Here is a 15542-nt window from a genome sequence, read left to right on the forward strand (position 1 = left end):
CTTTTATCCCAAGTGGGAAAGCTACCAGGAAGCTGCTTCATGGGCCATCGCCATTCCTTGAGAGTGGCTGAGAACAAAGTAGAGCCAAGTACTGAAAATAGTTACCCGTTCTGCAGGTTAGTGTGAATGCAGTGCTTAATTGACTTTTTACCAAGGTGAGAGAAGGTCGTGTTGCCTCTGCTCCATCGCTTAAGAAAGCATTGCAGTCTGAATGTCCAGTGTGTGCGAAGCAGACACTGCATGAGCTTAACAGCTGTGTATCTGACCCCAAGATAAGTGCAGGAAATGGTTTATGCTGTAATATTCTGAATGCCAAAAATCACTCAGGTTATTAAATCGTTGCAAAATGTTTCCTGTTTAACTCTGTCCTTCCCAGTTGCTTTAGCCTTGCTCAGTGCCGCAGTGCTGAGAAAGTACTTTCTGAAAAGCAGCAGTGCTTTGTATGTTGATAAAGAAAGTGCCAGACTGCAGCAAAATGCAAGAACCAAGACTGTTAATTATCTACAATGTGAAATGGGTGGCTGTAAGCAATAAAAGCATCTAATTGTTATGCTTACAGAATTACAGACCAGTCAGGCATAAAACAAGTCAGAGTTCTGCAGCAGACAAATATTTTCTTTTTCCCAAGGCACCTCTTTTTTTATGAAGCTTAAGTATTGACTTTCAGGAACAGATATGATGGTAGGTGGTGTGCCCTTACAGAAAAACACAAGCATTGCAGCTAGTTTTAACTCACAGTTGCTGCAGAGTACCTGGAGAATGAATTTCAGATGACAGCTGTCCCATACATTTTAGATGCCCAATAATGATATTGTAGGTATTGACAGAGATCTCTTAGAGAGATGATCTATTGATAATCACATTTTGATACTATGGGTGGTAGAATGGAAGGACAGAACAGTGGTAGAATGCAAGAATATTAATGCTTTTTTCAGCAAGCCAAACCTGATGGCAAGCTATTTATTACGAAGGTGAAGCCCATGCAGATGAAGTCTTTTGATGTCATAGGTATGTTTAAACTGATCAGAGACAAAGTCAGGCAAGTCAGGGCTGAATATTTGCAGTTTTCTTCTCAGAAAGGTGCAGTGGCTCGTGAGAATTAAAAGGCTGACAGAAATAAAGCAATGCACTTCAGGGGTAAGTGCACAGGGCATCTGTGCTGGGTTTGGAAAGTATAGATCAACAGGATGTGCAATTTCAGCCTGGGTAGTTCTTTCCGGTTTTGCATTGGGTATTAAAGTATTAAATCACACTGCTAATGACAAAATGAGGAGTTCTGTTTGTTTGGATGCTGTATTATTTGTCTACTTTAGTTGATTTACTTATTTCCTCCTGTGAGGTTAAATTCAAAAACCCAACTCAGGTTTATACTTTCAGCCAATGCTCTGTTGTCCCATTTCACAAGCTCACAATGCTGGAGAAATTGCAAGGGTCTATGGAGAATGTAAAAAAGAAAGTTTCTGGTGCAGAGATGAGTGATCCAAACTTTTTCTTAACGCACCAAGAGTGATTTCCTGATGTCATTGTGAAAATTGGCTGCAAAATGCCATGCCATTTATTGCAATGCATCATTTCTTGTCAAAATGTTACTGAGTTGACTGTCACCCTAGTTTGAGCTGAGTAGTATGTAAGATTATTGGATTGGATTGGATTATCTTATAGCATAATCATTACAGGTAAAGGTGGTAGAATTAAACTCTTGCTTAATGTGAGCTTGAATAATAATAGAGTTGGCAGTATTCATGAAGCCAATTATTAAAACAACATTAGGAGTTCTTTATCACATTCCTGTGCAATTGAATGAAAGGGAGGCGTGGCTGTATAGCTTGAGATTGTGTAATTCTTTAGATTTTAGAACATCTTAAAGGTTAGATACTCAAGGGTTCAGTGCCTTTTTAGTCCAGTGTCAGGTTGTCTCTAAATTATATATTTTCTGAAAGGAGAAAATTGAATATAATGCATTTGTTCCAGGTGCCACAGAATCTGTCTGGCAGAGCATGAACACATCCTCACCTCAAAGAGATAGTAATCTGAACAAGCAGGTGTAGCAGGTAATTTAAACAGCACACTAAATTAGTTTTTAAAAGATGAGTAATATATTCAGCATTATAATCATATAAAACAAGTGTTTAACATATGAAAGTTAACAAGCGAGTAACAAATTCTGTCTAATACTGTACATCTGTTCTTTTTGTTCTTACAGCTCTTCCTTTGTCTCTTGGGATCATGCTTGTCACCCAGGGGCTAGTCCTTAAAGGTAAATGGAAAGAATACATGGTGGGCATAAGTTACAGAGTTCAGACTCTGGAGTTAATACTGAACTGCAAATTTCCCTGTAGCCTGCTGTTTTCCAAGATCAGCATTCTTCTCACTCGTCACCATCACTGTTATAACGATTTGATCATTGTGTATTAATTGCTGCATTCGTTCGTTTGAAAGAACATGAGCTGTAGAGAGAATTCATGAATTCAAAGACTGGCCACTAGACCCTGTTGCCATGCTCATGTGTGCTTAGGTTGGGTATTCCCTGGGGCTGCTGGTGGGGCAGAGCACTGCACAGCCTGAGCAGGGCGCCAGCATCTGGTATGCTAACTCCCTTTGTCTATTCTAAAAAGGCAGGCACTGTTCTTACAGTGACCACACACTGATATGAATACAGCTTTGGTGCAGAGAGACAAGGAATCCTGCCAAAGTGAGGAGACAGAGAGCTCTTTATAGAGGTGGCTTGCAATCTGCAGGCTAACATAAAAGAAAATTGTATTCTGTTTATGTGGTGAGTGAGCCTGCTTCCACACATTGCCCCTTGAGGTTCCCCCTGGGGATCACGGCTAATAAGAAGCTTGGAGATAGCATTTTGGGTAATGGGTGAAGGGCACCCACTCTAAAGTTTGCCTTGGTGGGTGCATCCCATAGGAGATAATGATCTGGTCCTCCAGCCCATGTCAGTAGCCAGTTACAGGAAACCACGGGGCCTAAAGCACAAAGGAGAAAGTGAATAAACATTCTGACTTTTTCCTTTTATTATAGACATTTTTGTTAGCAAACCCAACATTTGGAGCATTACCTAAGACGCCAAGTAAGTTGGATCTAATTCTAAAATAAAGGAAAGATTAAATGAAGAGATCTGCAGACCTCCGAAATCTCTTTTCAAAGTCTCTGTTTTTGGAATCTGTGAGATATTACCAAAGTTATTTAGGAAACAAGAATTCTCTTGTGTTTAAAAATGAATATATGAAATGCAGTTAGTTTCATGTAAACATTTTCAATGGTAGCTTATATTTACATACCTATCCTCTGATATTGGTCTAACCTTTGGTTTAGAAGTAATGTCAGCCCAGTTATCATCCATGCTCAGCAGATCATTAAGTTTTGGATATCCGTGGACCATCATAGTCTGCTATGAAAAGGAAGATAGGATTTTCTGTATGTTCATTTGATGCATTGTGTTTAATTTGTAACCACATGATAAAATGTACAATACTGTAATTGGGCTTTTAAACAACAAGAAAGGAAATTGACTCCCTCTTCAGCAGACGTTTGGTGAAAAACTGGCCATGTTGAAGTAATTTTTTGTTCTAATTCTGTTCTGGTTTCACAGAAAAATTGAAAATTTAGTGCTACATTGGCAATCGCCAGAAATACCACACCGTGCATACAAGGGCAAGGGAAATTAGTGCTGACATTGTGATTGAATTTCATCACAGACTCTCTGTATAATCTGTTTCTCCGAATCTGAAGTCTTGGAACTCAGTTGGCCACTATCAACATTTCCTGTATGCATTTTTCAGGGACCAGTTGCTGTGGTTCGTCATTGTCAAACACTTTTCTAAAAATCCTCTCTACAAAAATTGATCTCATCTGTCTTTTCATATATTTCCCACAGACTTCAATGTGAGCTTTCATGCTTATGAAAATGCCTTACTGATAATGGAAAGCTTCACTGTTTTTGTATCTCTCTCCCACCATTTTTCCTCACATGGTGCTACACAAGGTGGTTATTTGACACTCTTTTGTATTATAACCTTTGCTCCTAACTCTGCTTTATCATACTGATAGGCACAGTGGCAAAGAATGCTTAGAAATTCCTATTATGTTTTGGTAATTGCAGGAAATGGTAGGTAGGACTAATAAGTAATGGAATCACATTGATCAAGACATTCAGATATCATCTTTTGCAGTTTATGTGCAATTAAGTAGTCACAATAATTGGAGAACATAGGGAAGAGATTACTTCCTCAAAATGTCAGTATGCTGTGTGGTTGCATTGGGAGAAATCGAGCAAAATTCTCAAATGCTTTGTTTGCTTTCAATATTGTAGGCATCATACTTGCAAAGAATGAGAAGCAAAATGGAAATGAAAGGAAGAAGGTTCAGTTCCTTCAGTATCTTAGTCTCACACAGACAGCTTTCACATTTAAAATGATTTCATTTTATTTTCCATACCAAATTTATTTTTCATAGACCCTCATTTCTGAGGAATTTCTCATTTTGCTGTATCAGCCTTAAGAACACCTCACATCCACCCAATTGAAATTAACTTGTATTGACTACAAGCATGAAAACACATAATTCTGTTCTATTTCTAACTTCTTTACTTAATAATCGAGTAACTACAGATAATGTTGATATTTCAAGATGCATTCAATTGTTAAGATTCTGAAAGCAGACAGAGCTGGAAGCGGGTAGTACATCTCATATCATGGTTCGGCCAGAGCCTCAGCAAGGATGCTACATGAGCGATGCTATCCTGGGAAGACATGGGGGTGAGAAATGAAAGAACCACATGGTGGGGTGGGGGACATGAGCCATGCAATGTTTTCACCCCAAACAGGGGAAGATCCTTGTGAGGAAAAGTAGGATTACAGGCTGAAAAACAGGGGAGTGGCTAAATGAACTCCCACTCTTTGTCTATGAAAAAGAGGCCAGCAGCTGGGCTCTCTAAAAACGTTTTCACACGTTCTGCTTGTGGTAATCTGTCCTACATTTCTCACAGGCAGGAGAATGTGTGAAAGTGTTTGCAAATAGCTTGGCTGCCTGGAAGAGGGGAGGGCAGAGGCCTCCTTGAAATCCTGCCATTTGAGTTCCTTAAGGCTCCAGCTGCAGCTCAGGGCAGAAGTCTGATGTGGAAATAATTGGATTGAGTCTCTCTAGCCATTATGACATAGGAATTTCCAGAAGAATGTCGATAATGGTCCCTTTCTTGCTCTAAAGTCTGCAAGGAACATCCTAGCAGAACCCACTTAACTACTCAAAAGCAGATATTTAAATGAACATTACAACAGTAAGGATTGTTTTGAAAGAAGACATTAGAACAAATTCCCAGTTTTAATCAACTTTGCTGTTTGAACATTTTACACCAAGAGCAGCAAGTGCTCAGCAACTGGTAGAAAACACTTTTTGGCTCAGGGTTACACAATAGGGATGGCTTTCAAAAATCAGCAGTGCTTCTCTTGTGCCAGCTGGAGAGATCCTGAGCAACGTGGTCAGCTTGATCAGTTTGCTGCTCCAGCTGGAAATGAAGCCCCCAAGGAAAGGGGAAAAAAAAAAAAAGCAAAAAATCTTTCTGAGATGTATCTTGCTAGTAACAACATGAAGGGAAAGTGCCAGACACAGCTAACTGTGATTGAATGACACCCTGAATCCACCAGCAGCCATGGGCTTCATTAAAGCCTCAGCCAACTGTGCTGATGAAATGCCTTTGAAGATTTTCTCTCAAATTAACGTTTGCTTACATAGGCCAGTATTCCCACCTGTTTCAAATAGACCCCAAAACACATTTAATTGAGGATGGTCAATTGCAAGTAATTACCTGAGTAGTGCAATACAGGCTTTGATGGCTGCAATGGGATTTGCCTTCACTGTTTGTCAGAGCCCACACTTGCTGAACATTAAAGCCAAATACAAGAGATCTTTACTTTTTCAGCCTTTTCACTCTTTCAGATGTCCTGCGTGCTGTGAGAATATTTTCTCCTGTATATTTACCAACTAACTTTTAAAATAATTTTGTCTCAAATACAGAGAAATCTTGCAGCTATGTGAAGGGAATAATGCAGGATATCACAGGTGTCTGTATTTGACTTACTCTTATAGTGGGTCCCGGAACTTCTGCTGTGTGACCTGCTCCCTCTTCCAGCCCAGACCTTGGCTGCTGCCCTTTTAACCAGGTACTTAGGTGGTGTCTGTTTTTCAGGAAGATTAGAAAACTCAATCAGAAATGTACTTATCTTGCAATTGTTCTTAGACAAAATTTCGACCAATTTTTGATTGCTGGAAGGAAAAATACCTCATATTTAGCCAGTATTTTGAATTTGCCAGGAATCAGTTTTGATGCACAAATTTTACAGCAGTCCATATTGAAAGCAAACTACAGTCAGATTTAAGTGATGTGTCCCTTTGTCCAGTTTAAAGATGTAGTGAAGATGACAAAAGTTTTATTGATCAGCTTCTTTCAAGTCTTTATAGCACAGATAAGAAATAAGTAGTTCAGTGTAAATCTGTTTGTCTGAAGTAGTTCTGTAATGTTAATATAGTTAACATTAATGAATAACATAGTGAATAACAGTTTCTTGTCATGCAATTTTTAGTATTTTGTCTGTTTTCTGCATATTATTGGTTTCTCTCTACCTTTGGTGCAATTTAGATCTTAGTGCTGAGAAATAAAGCTTGTCTTTGATACTTAGATGCTGGTAGTACTTTGTGTAGCTAGGAAAGTGACATAGGCTGGAAAGTTTGCAGTTAAGCAGCCATTCAGACCCTGAGCTGACCGTTTACAGAGTGGTCTGAAAGTAAGTAAGCTATGGGAGGTCATTAGAGTATGATCACACAGCAATTACTGTGCCAAACCAACTTTTGATAGGCATCATATTTAAAAAAGCATCAACAAAACACTTTACCAAGGGTATCAAAGGGATGCCACATTCTTTGTAGACCAAAAAATAAAATATTTTGGAACTGTTCATGGTTCACACACAATCCAAGACAGGTTTTCTCCTCAACACCTACGAGAGCGTGCATTCTGTAAATAAACAGCATGACATACAAACTTTCATGAAGTATCTCAGAAAATCAAGAGCAGACTTTTCACCAAACAGTGATATATTTACTTGGAAACCAGAAGTGCAGCTACTGAGAAGTTTGGGCTTCATAGTCAGTTAGTGAAGCCTGTCTTCTGTGGTTTGGGGCTTTTTTCTTTTTATGTTATGCCTACAGCTCACTGTGCCTCTAGTTTGTACCCATTTTGATCCACCTGCTTTGGCCATTTCTATCTGGACAAAAAGAGACTCTGCAGTCAGGATATATAGGATGTAAAAGTAGAAAGTAACTACTAATAGGTCATAACAAACAGAAGACATTCCAGATTTACCAGCCTTCTAGATGATGTTGGCTATCAAGATAACAGTAACAGGCAGCACCAACTCACACTTGGGTTACCTGAGGCCCTTGGGGCAGATAACATTTCATGGCAGACTCTCAGGGGTTGCTCCTGTGGTCACTGGTGTCTCCGGGGAGTTACTGCATGGGTGAAAATAGCTGAGCAGTAACAGCTGCTTTAAGTGTAACACTGTTTAGGCTTCCTATTACTCTGTTGTAATGAGTCTACTGTTACACAAAGCATGGATGTCTTTTTCTCTAAATTTACTTCCATACTGTATTGCCTATTGAGGCAATATTCTGAGGAGCTAATAGTGTTAGCCTAGGTTAATGACATTGTGCTACAGTTGTGAGAAAAGGCCTTTTACAAATCTAAGCTGCATTAGCACCAAACTTGTGCTTTTCAAACCAAAACAAGCACAGATTTTGGGAACATTGTTTTTAAAGGTGTTCAAAAGTTGTTTTTTTTTTTTTTTTTTGTACCTTAAAGAATACAGCCAAATAATTCTCTAAGCTTGCCAAGTTCCACATAACACTCCTTGGTTTGAGAATTAACAAGGCTATAATCTTTGGTAGGGTTATTATTTAATTTTGTGAAAATAGAGCTTCTCCAGCATTGCAGAATGAACAAATCTAGTCAAGTCTGAAGCTGAGTAACAAGGCTCCATTTTAACAGCATTGCAATATTTCTGAAGTATAACTTCAAAAGTTCATAACAACATAAATTCTAAGTTAAGTGGCTCTCCAAAAAGCAAGAAATAGAAGACAACAGGGAAGATTCACAACACATTTATGTACCATGATAGTTAGTTTGATGAAATGGGAGCCAACTAGCTTTCACTGTGCTTTGAATTCCAGGTCTGTTGGTGTTTTTCTGATGGGTGAGTGTGCATCCTAGGAATGCAATCAGATACTGAATATTTAAATTGAGTTGTTTAGAAGACTTAGCTGAACTTTTTCAGAGTGCAAGAGTGTCTTGTAAGCTGATAGTAAAAATCTGTATAATAAGCAGATGTCTGGAATGTTAGTAGTTACAACGCATGATGCAGAAACACTTAAATGCACACTGGTTATCCTATGCTAAAGAAAAGAATGACAGGAAGGGCTGGACAAAACCTACTGTGCTTTTATGTCAGACCCTCCACATTTTTCTACTTGAGCAGATAAGTTCCTGATGATAAGTAGAGTACTGTGAGAAGTTATCAGTACAGCTATTTTGCAGCAATTATGCACAACCTCATTAGCTATCCTATGTTAACTGCTATTACTGGTAGTTTCCATGCAAATTGGTTAAAGAATTTATTTTAACAAAGAGAAAGGTGAGTACACTGAACTTAAGGGCTACCTATTAAAAACAAAAACAACAGAGAAAGATTTAAGGTAATCAGTTACTTCCACAAAATGTATTTGTCTAGAGGAAGCCTCCAGGAGAAAAATACTTGATCAAGTATTGTTTATATAGCGCTAAAACTCTTAATAGTGTTCTCTTATAGTGTATGTTCTGTATTGGCAGGAAGATGTTTCAGAAAGTTTACAATATCTGATGAACATTGATTCCCATTAACAATTGGTACCTGGAAAGCAGAACTTACTTCATTTGGAGATTAAGGAGTGTAGCTGTGTGTTCAGAGATATCATAGCTTCATGAAGTCTGCAGCTTGGGGAGAAACAAAGCATTACTTATCTGATTAGTAACATCAAGAAAGAAAATACAGTCTTCAGCTGCAATGCATGTAAAGGGAATAGCCTTATGTGAACCTCAATCTAGTGCATGAAACTATGAATAGAAAAGGATTGAGAATAGAAGAGAACAGTGTATTTTCTTCTTTGGGGAAATTTCTATCAGTTGTTTTAAATAATTCCACTAATTTTATATACAGCTTTAAAAAGTTGTATTTTGTAAAGGAATTATAGATTGAAAAGAAAGCATATTCCTATTAAAACATGGATTTATTTTAACTTTGGGTGAGCTAACTGGACTGCAATTCTTTTTTTAAAACTAAAAATAGAAAGATGAAAGTTGACCAGTCAAGTATTTATAAGTCTATGACAAAAATAATATTTTGAACTCATCCTATTACTTTTTGAGAGGATGTAGCATTATAATGCCACAGAAAGCACAGCAGTAATAGTAGGGTAGCAAAGTCCTAGCTTACAGCAAGTGAGGACAAGCCCAAATACAACAGCCACAGAAACAAAGGGGGGAATTTTTATTTATTTATTTAACCCTTGGAAGGCCTCAGGTAGGCAGCGATCTCCAACAAGGTACCCTTGCCTCCACTGCCAGCCCTTAAATGAGGTCTGGGAAGGGGTGGATACTGGATGCTTCCTTTCTGGTACCTCAGGTGTATTGCATGCGCCTGAGTTCCCCTGGGTTGGCCTTGCTTTCCCACCAGGTGCTCAATCACTGCTTCAAGCCATGACTTGCATTTCCACTATAGTGGAGAAAGAATTAAGGAGCATGCTGAGCCCCCAGAGCTACCAAATTGGTAGGGCTGTGGTTGGGGATATAGGTAGAGCATGTACCTGGGACAGGAGCCTGCGGGGCAAGGACAAAGGGGATGGTTGAAGGCACAGCTAGATCAGGTGCTGTTCTGCTGCCTCTAAGAACAGCATTGATTTGGGAACACAAGCTTCTTTGACTTGACTTTCATGACTGAACTGCTGTTGGTTGTTTGTCCCCATAGATGATTTGCTTATATAGCATTGCTGCCAGGAACTTTGCTTGGGAGACTGAAAAAAAAAATCCAACTTCTGATACAAGCATTGCAGCAGGTCCTTGGAGCTAGTAAGCTGCTTTTACTCATGTGCTTGGCTTATATGAAGCATCTTGTTTTCCTAACTGTACTTCATTTGAGGAACTGTCTCCAGAACTGGTGAATCTGTAGAGACTAAAATAATTTCAAATATACCTATGATATTATGAATAATAGTTCTTTGTGATACCTCCTTATTGTGAAAAATCATTACAGCTTTCACAGAAGGATGTCAATGTCTTATAAGGCTATCAGATTCTGAAAGAATAGATGTGTGTGAACAAAGGGATCTACTCCTGTACAATCAATGAATATTAAAATGTTATAATTATGAAATAAACAAGAGAGTTTGACAAAGCAGATTACGATAATAATAGGAGAATAAATAGAAGGCTTACCCCTATCCTGGGCTCACTCACAAAACCCCAGCAGAGCAGATCTCCACAAGAGATCCTTCCCTACTGGTAGCCAGCTCTTAAATAGGTCTAGGAGCAGCACAGGTGAATTGTTGAATTGCCTTCAGCTGTGCTCCTCTGGCTGACTGATTGCTCACCTCAGGTGATCAATCAGAGGTTCAGGCCCTGACTCAGCAGTTCCCATACAACTCCATACAGTGCTACTACTTTATGTAGTTCGTCATATTTACTTTTCACTGATCGTGTTTTACTTAGTATAGGGTTTTTTTGTTTGTTTGTTTTGAGAAGGCTTTTAAGAAAATGAGGTTCTCAAGAAATAGTGAGGCAGCTCTTAAGGGCAGTTTAAAATCTAGAAGGCTTGAGAGGGCTTTGGGTCAACATGCTAACATAATCTGGAAAGGAAAACACAAGCATGTTTGTGTATGGAGAACAACTAGAAGAAGTCCTTGCTACTGTGAGGCTGAGCAATGATCTTCCTTGTCATCAGTAGCACAATACACGAGGGACAGTTTTAACTGCATCACATGGTTGGTTCAAAATCACCCTGACTTTCTCAGCACTGAGCTTTGGGAGTCGTTTTGCCTAGTTTTCTGTGAACAGCAGATCAGTGCTCTATAACATCCAAAAGACAAGTAGAACATCAAGAATGCCTAGGAAAAAAAAAAAGAGAACTATAATACAGAACACTTTCATGGCATCCCCTTTTTGTGAGTACTGAGAAGGAGGGAAAAAAATAATCAGAGGTACAAAATAATTTCTTCTGGAGGTAACTCTCCAGGATGAAATCAACTCGAGGAATGTCATGAAAGATGAAAAAAGAATAAGAAATTGCTGTTTTTTTTCATAAAATGATGGCCTGAGATGTTGTTAATATCCCATCATTGGTGTTTAAGCATCAGATACCAAAGCCATCCTTTTCTGTATCACTTACGCTATTGTAAAATGGTAGTGGTCCTTAGTTAAGAGTAGCAATCATATTTAAAATACACAATTAAACCAAACAAAATTATGTGGCATTAGATTTACATAGAACGTAATTTTAGCTTAAGAATTTAAAAAATGCACCAGAAATGAGCTCCTAGTGAGGATTAGAAACAATGGAAATGAATTTATATTATTCCATGTAAGGAATGAATTGGCATTTTTTGCCTTTGGGAGCAATTTGTGCCAAGACCATATATCACAAAGGAATCCTACATCATCACTGAGCTACTGGAAGAACAACAAAAAGGCTTCCCACTAGGGATTTTTAATCCTGTCTAATGTAGTCAGAGTTTTGGCAGAGGAAATTTATCAGTCTTCATTTCCCCTTTATCTTAATGTCTTCTTTGTTACTTCAAGAACAATTTAAAGTTTTACATGATTGAATATCCTTTGTATCAGACGATTACTGAATGTTTTTATTGTGAGCCCTGCTTGTTTTTTTCATGCAGTATCAGATTATGAAAGTGATTCTTGTTTTTCAGTTTGGCAACACTTTGATTCTGTTACAGAGAAGACACTGTGACTGAAATGATAAATTGCCATTCTGCCACAGATCTTAACATCTCAGGAAATTTGGAATCAGCCAATTAAATAACAGTAGCATAGTAAAAATGAGTAAAGGAGGCAAGTATTACAACACACATAAGAAGCACAGCATCTTTAGCCTTGAAGAGAACAAACAGAATTAAAAGCTCTAAAAGATGGCTATTATTACTGTTTGATTCTGTAAGAATTTACAGTTTTTATTTATCTGAAGTAATTACACAGAAATTAGGTCTCCAAGGAAGTGACATCTACTCTCCCACAGCTTTCTCAATAGCTGTTTTCCCTGTCACATTTTACAATCTGAACATTTATGTGTTCCTAATCTTGCTATACTGCTTCACTTACTTAAATAAAAATACTAGTTGTTTTATTATCTTCATTATTTGGAAAGAAATCATTCCCTTGATGCTTTTAGGAACTGGAAAGTTGTTCATAGCTGAGACATCCTGGTAGTCTCCTGGCTCAAGGTTCTAATGCAGCTACTCAGAAGTGCCCCAGAACTGCTCCGTGGTGCTGGTGATTTACATCTACTTCTTACATTAACAAAGAAAATATTTAAACTGTGGACTCCAGTTATATCAATGTGCTTTGGCTTGCTTTGGCTTAGCTGAACTAGTGCAAACCCATATGAGCAGTTCTGAGGCAAGAGCCTGAAATAATAATGAGATGCAAATTGCCTCATTCGTTTCCTTGAGCCTGAAATCCAAACATGATTTGTTGATTTCTACAAACCATTTAACAAGCAATCAGACTACAAGAAGGGTTATTTATAGTGCTGTTGTGTCATTTAACAGATAACAGAGATAACTGTGCTGGTTGCACACCGGAAAAATTGCACTGCAAGCAAAGCCTGCTATGGAAGGGCTGAGCTGGCTGCACATCAGAGCTGTGAGCAGGGCCCAACTGAGCTACTCGCTGACAGCAGCCAGCCCAGCAGGGGCAAGCCAAACAGGTCCTTGGCTTCCAACAAATAGTGGACAAGTCAGGATTCCCTCTTGAATCACAAGCAGGCAAGAGAGTTGTGCGTTCTGTTCGGAATTGAGCGTACTATTTCCCCAAGCTTCCACACATCTGCTTTGGCTTTCAAGAAGCAAACCACGTTCTTTTGCATTTATGTGTTAATCCTCAATGTAGTTGCATTCCAAACAACTTTAATGGGAACAAACTCCTAAAAACTCTTTGTTCTTTCTTCAGCTGATGAAGGCATCCCTTGACTTGAGCAGGGACAAAACACGCAGGAGCAGGGTTTTGGTAGAGCATTACAGTCTGCAAAAGAGCTGAGGAACATTTACCCAATCCTCTCTGTGCTCAGGCACATCAGTAACAACTGGATTTTGGATAATGCTGGTAGCTCCTTTATATTGGCTGTGCATCTGCTGCTTTTTAAGAGTTTTAGGAGACTGTAAGAGCAGTTACTTCAAAGCTTTTTTAGAAGCGTTCCTCGTGAAGCATTCAGACTGATTTGCTGATGTTTGCTGTAGAGTACAACAGTTGATTTTTTATGCAGTTTAAATTCAAGCACTAAAAGAAAACCATGAATAGAGTTAATACACATTGATTAATGAACAACGACCCATACGACAACTTCAATTCTCTTGTCATGCCATCATCTTTATTGTTAGGTCAGACTGTAAATGCAGCCAAGTGAAATTCTTACTGTGATTTTTGAAGAGTAGTGGGGGATCTATACTCAAGTAAAACAGGAAGCCTGGTTAATGAATTAAGAAAGAATATGCTTGGCATTAGCTGGAAACGTGTTTAAACATAAAGCAAGAGGATCTGTCCTGCATTCTTCCTACCGTTCTTATTCTTTATTAGACAGACTGCATACATGTATGCACACTGTGGGTGCAGTATAAATACAGGTAACCGGGTAACTGATACGACATGATGGAGTGGAAGAGAATACTGAAACTTTGTGGTACTTAATGGAAGAAATGCAGAAGAAAGGAAGGGATAAGGCTCAATTTCTACAGCTGTTCAGTGATTCAGAGGTACGATGCACACCAAAAAGCAAACTGAAAGTGAGCCTGCAATGACAAAATGGAAGTTTTCAATAGGCAATCAAGTTACCATCTATGATTGTGAAAACTCTGGTATTTAATGCTTACTAAGCCAAATACTCAAGTGAAAACAAAGAACTTGGAATTGTTTTTATCGTAATCCCAATTTGTTCTTCCTAACCATGTGCAGCAGAATGAGAACCTGATGTTCAATTTAGATACATACAATGTTACATTAAGCACAGACACTTGGTCTTTATATCAACATTAATTACACGTGCCTTTTATTTTTTTCACTAAGGAAAAGATCAAATACAATTAATGTAAAATGCCAAATTTGCCCACCTGAAATATTAATTTAAGGCAAGACTAAGTCCCATTTTTAGAGCAAGGGCTTCTGATCATTGGATTAACTACTAGTAGTCAGTCATGAGCACATAAGAAGAGTACTCTCCAAACATTACAGTTTGTGAGATCTAGAGGGAGCCTCACTTTCCAGTGGAATGGCTGCACTGCTGAAGTATCTGCATTAACTCATACAGTCAGTGCCTGAGAGGACCATTCCCTTACATAAATAAACATCTAGTTGTGTAAGGCATTAAGATTCCTGAGTCACACACCAGAAGTTACCATCTCATTTTATCTTGTACTTAAGAAAATGCAGTATTGCTCCAAAGTAAAAAAAAAAACTCACAAATGTTTATTATTTTTGTTGCTGACTTCTTGTTCAAGAGCTGTGACTTCTAGTGTTGCAGCATTTTTCCCCCCCCTCAATTCCATAAATCTGCTCATAGGTTTTCTCACTTGCAGGCTTTTCATTTGTCCAAAATTTTCATTCTTTCAAGTGAAAATGCATTTCTTATAACTTGCTCTTGTTTTAACACATCAATCTTCTGTTCCTGTTACTTTCTAACTCACAACTCAGAAATTTTGTATTTCCAAGATAAATCTAATCAGCTTTGGAACAGTGTGCTAAACAAGTAAGAGAAAAAAACCCAGCAATGTAATTCTGGCAAGCTTTCTTGATTTTCAGTTTTAATCACGGCCACTAGAAATATTCTCTGAGTTACATTTCTGATACATCTTGAAACTTACCTGATTAGATTAAAAATAACAATGAACTTATCTGAAAGCAATCTTCATGTTTTGATGATTATAAATGGAATTTCTCTCTGAAAGTATTTTCTCATCTTTTCCTCATTTTTCCCCCTCATTCCAGCTGATGGCTCTTCCCTACCCAAAACAATCTTCTCATGTCGCTCTGCTGTGAGTCCACTAAATCAATGAAATCTTCAATAGTTTTCTTTTTAGTAGGCTATTTTTCATCTCTAATAAAGATGTCAGGAATGCTTTACACTATTAACTTCACCACGGCTTTTGCTCACCTATTGCCAAAGAGCCCAAAGAAACACAATGCTGTCAGATTAAACAGCATAGCTGAAAATGAGAGAACTCAAATGGACAGA

General features: G+C 38.3%; 1 long non-coding RNA gene across 6 annotated transcripts; it reads right to left on the minus strand.

Moving 5' to 3' along the window:
• Positions 1 to 1075: 1075 nt before the first annotated feature.
• On the minus strand, positions 1076 to 10564 carry LOC125691916 (uncharacterized). 6 transcript variants are annotated; one of them, XR_007376335.1, is made up of 5 exons: positions 10526 to 10564; positions 8964 to 9028; positions 6083 to 6179; positions 3288 to 3394; positions 1076 to 2972 (listed from the first exon to the last, which is right to left on the minus strand). It is a non-coding gene; the product is annotated as an uncharacterized LOC125691916 (long non-coding RNA). The 6 variants fall into 6 exon arrangements; XR_007376334.1 differs by having other exon boundaries at positions 1077 to 2972; positions 3311 to 3394; XR_007376331.1 differs by having other exon boundaries at positions 1077 to 2972; positions 3311 to 3397.
• Between the last annotated feature and the right edge of the window lie 4978 nt (positions 10565 to 15542).

The sequence above is a fragment of the Lagopus muta genome, chromosome 4 (genome assembly GCF_023343835.1).
Source record: "Lagopus muta isolate bLagMut1 chromosome 4, bLagMut1 primary, whole genome shotgun sequence".
In the NCBI taxonomy this organism is placed as follows: domain Eukaryota; kingdom Metazoa; phylum Chordata; class Aves; order Galliformes; family Phasianidae; genus Lagopus; species Lagopus muta.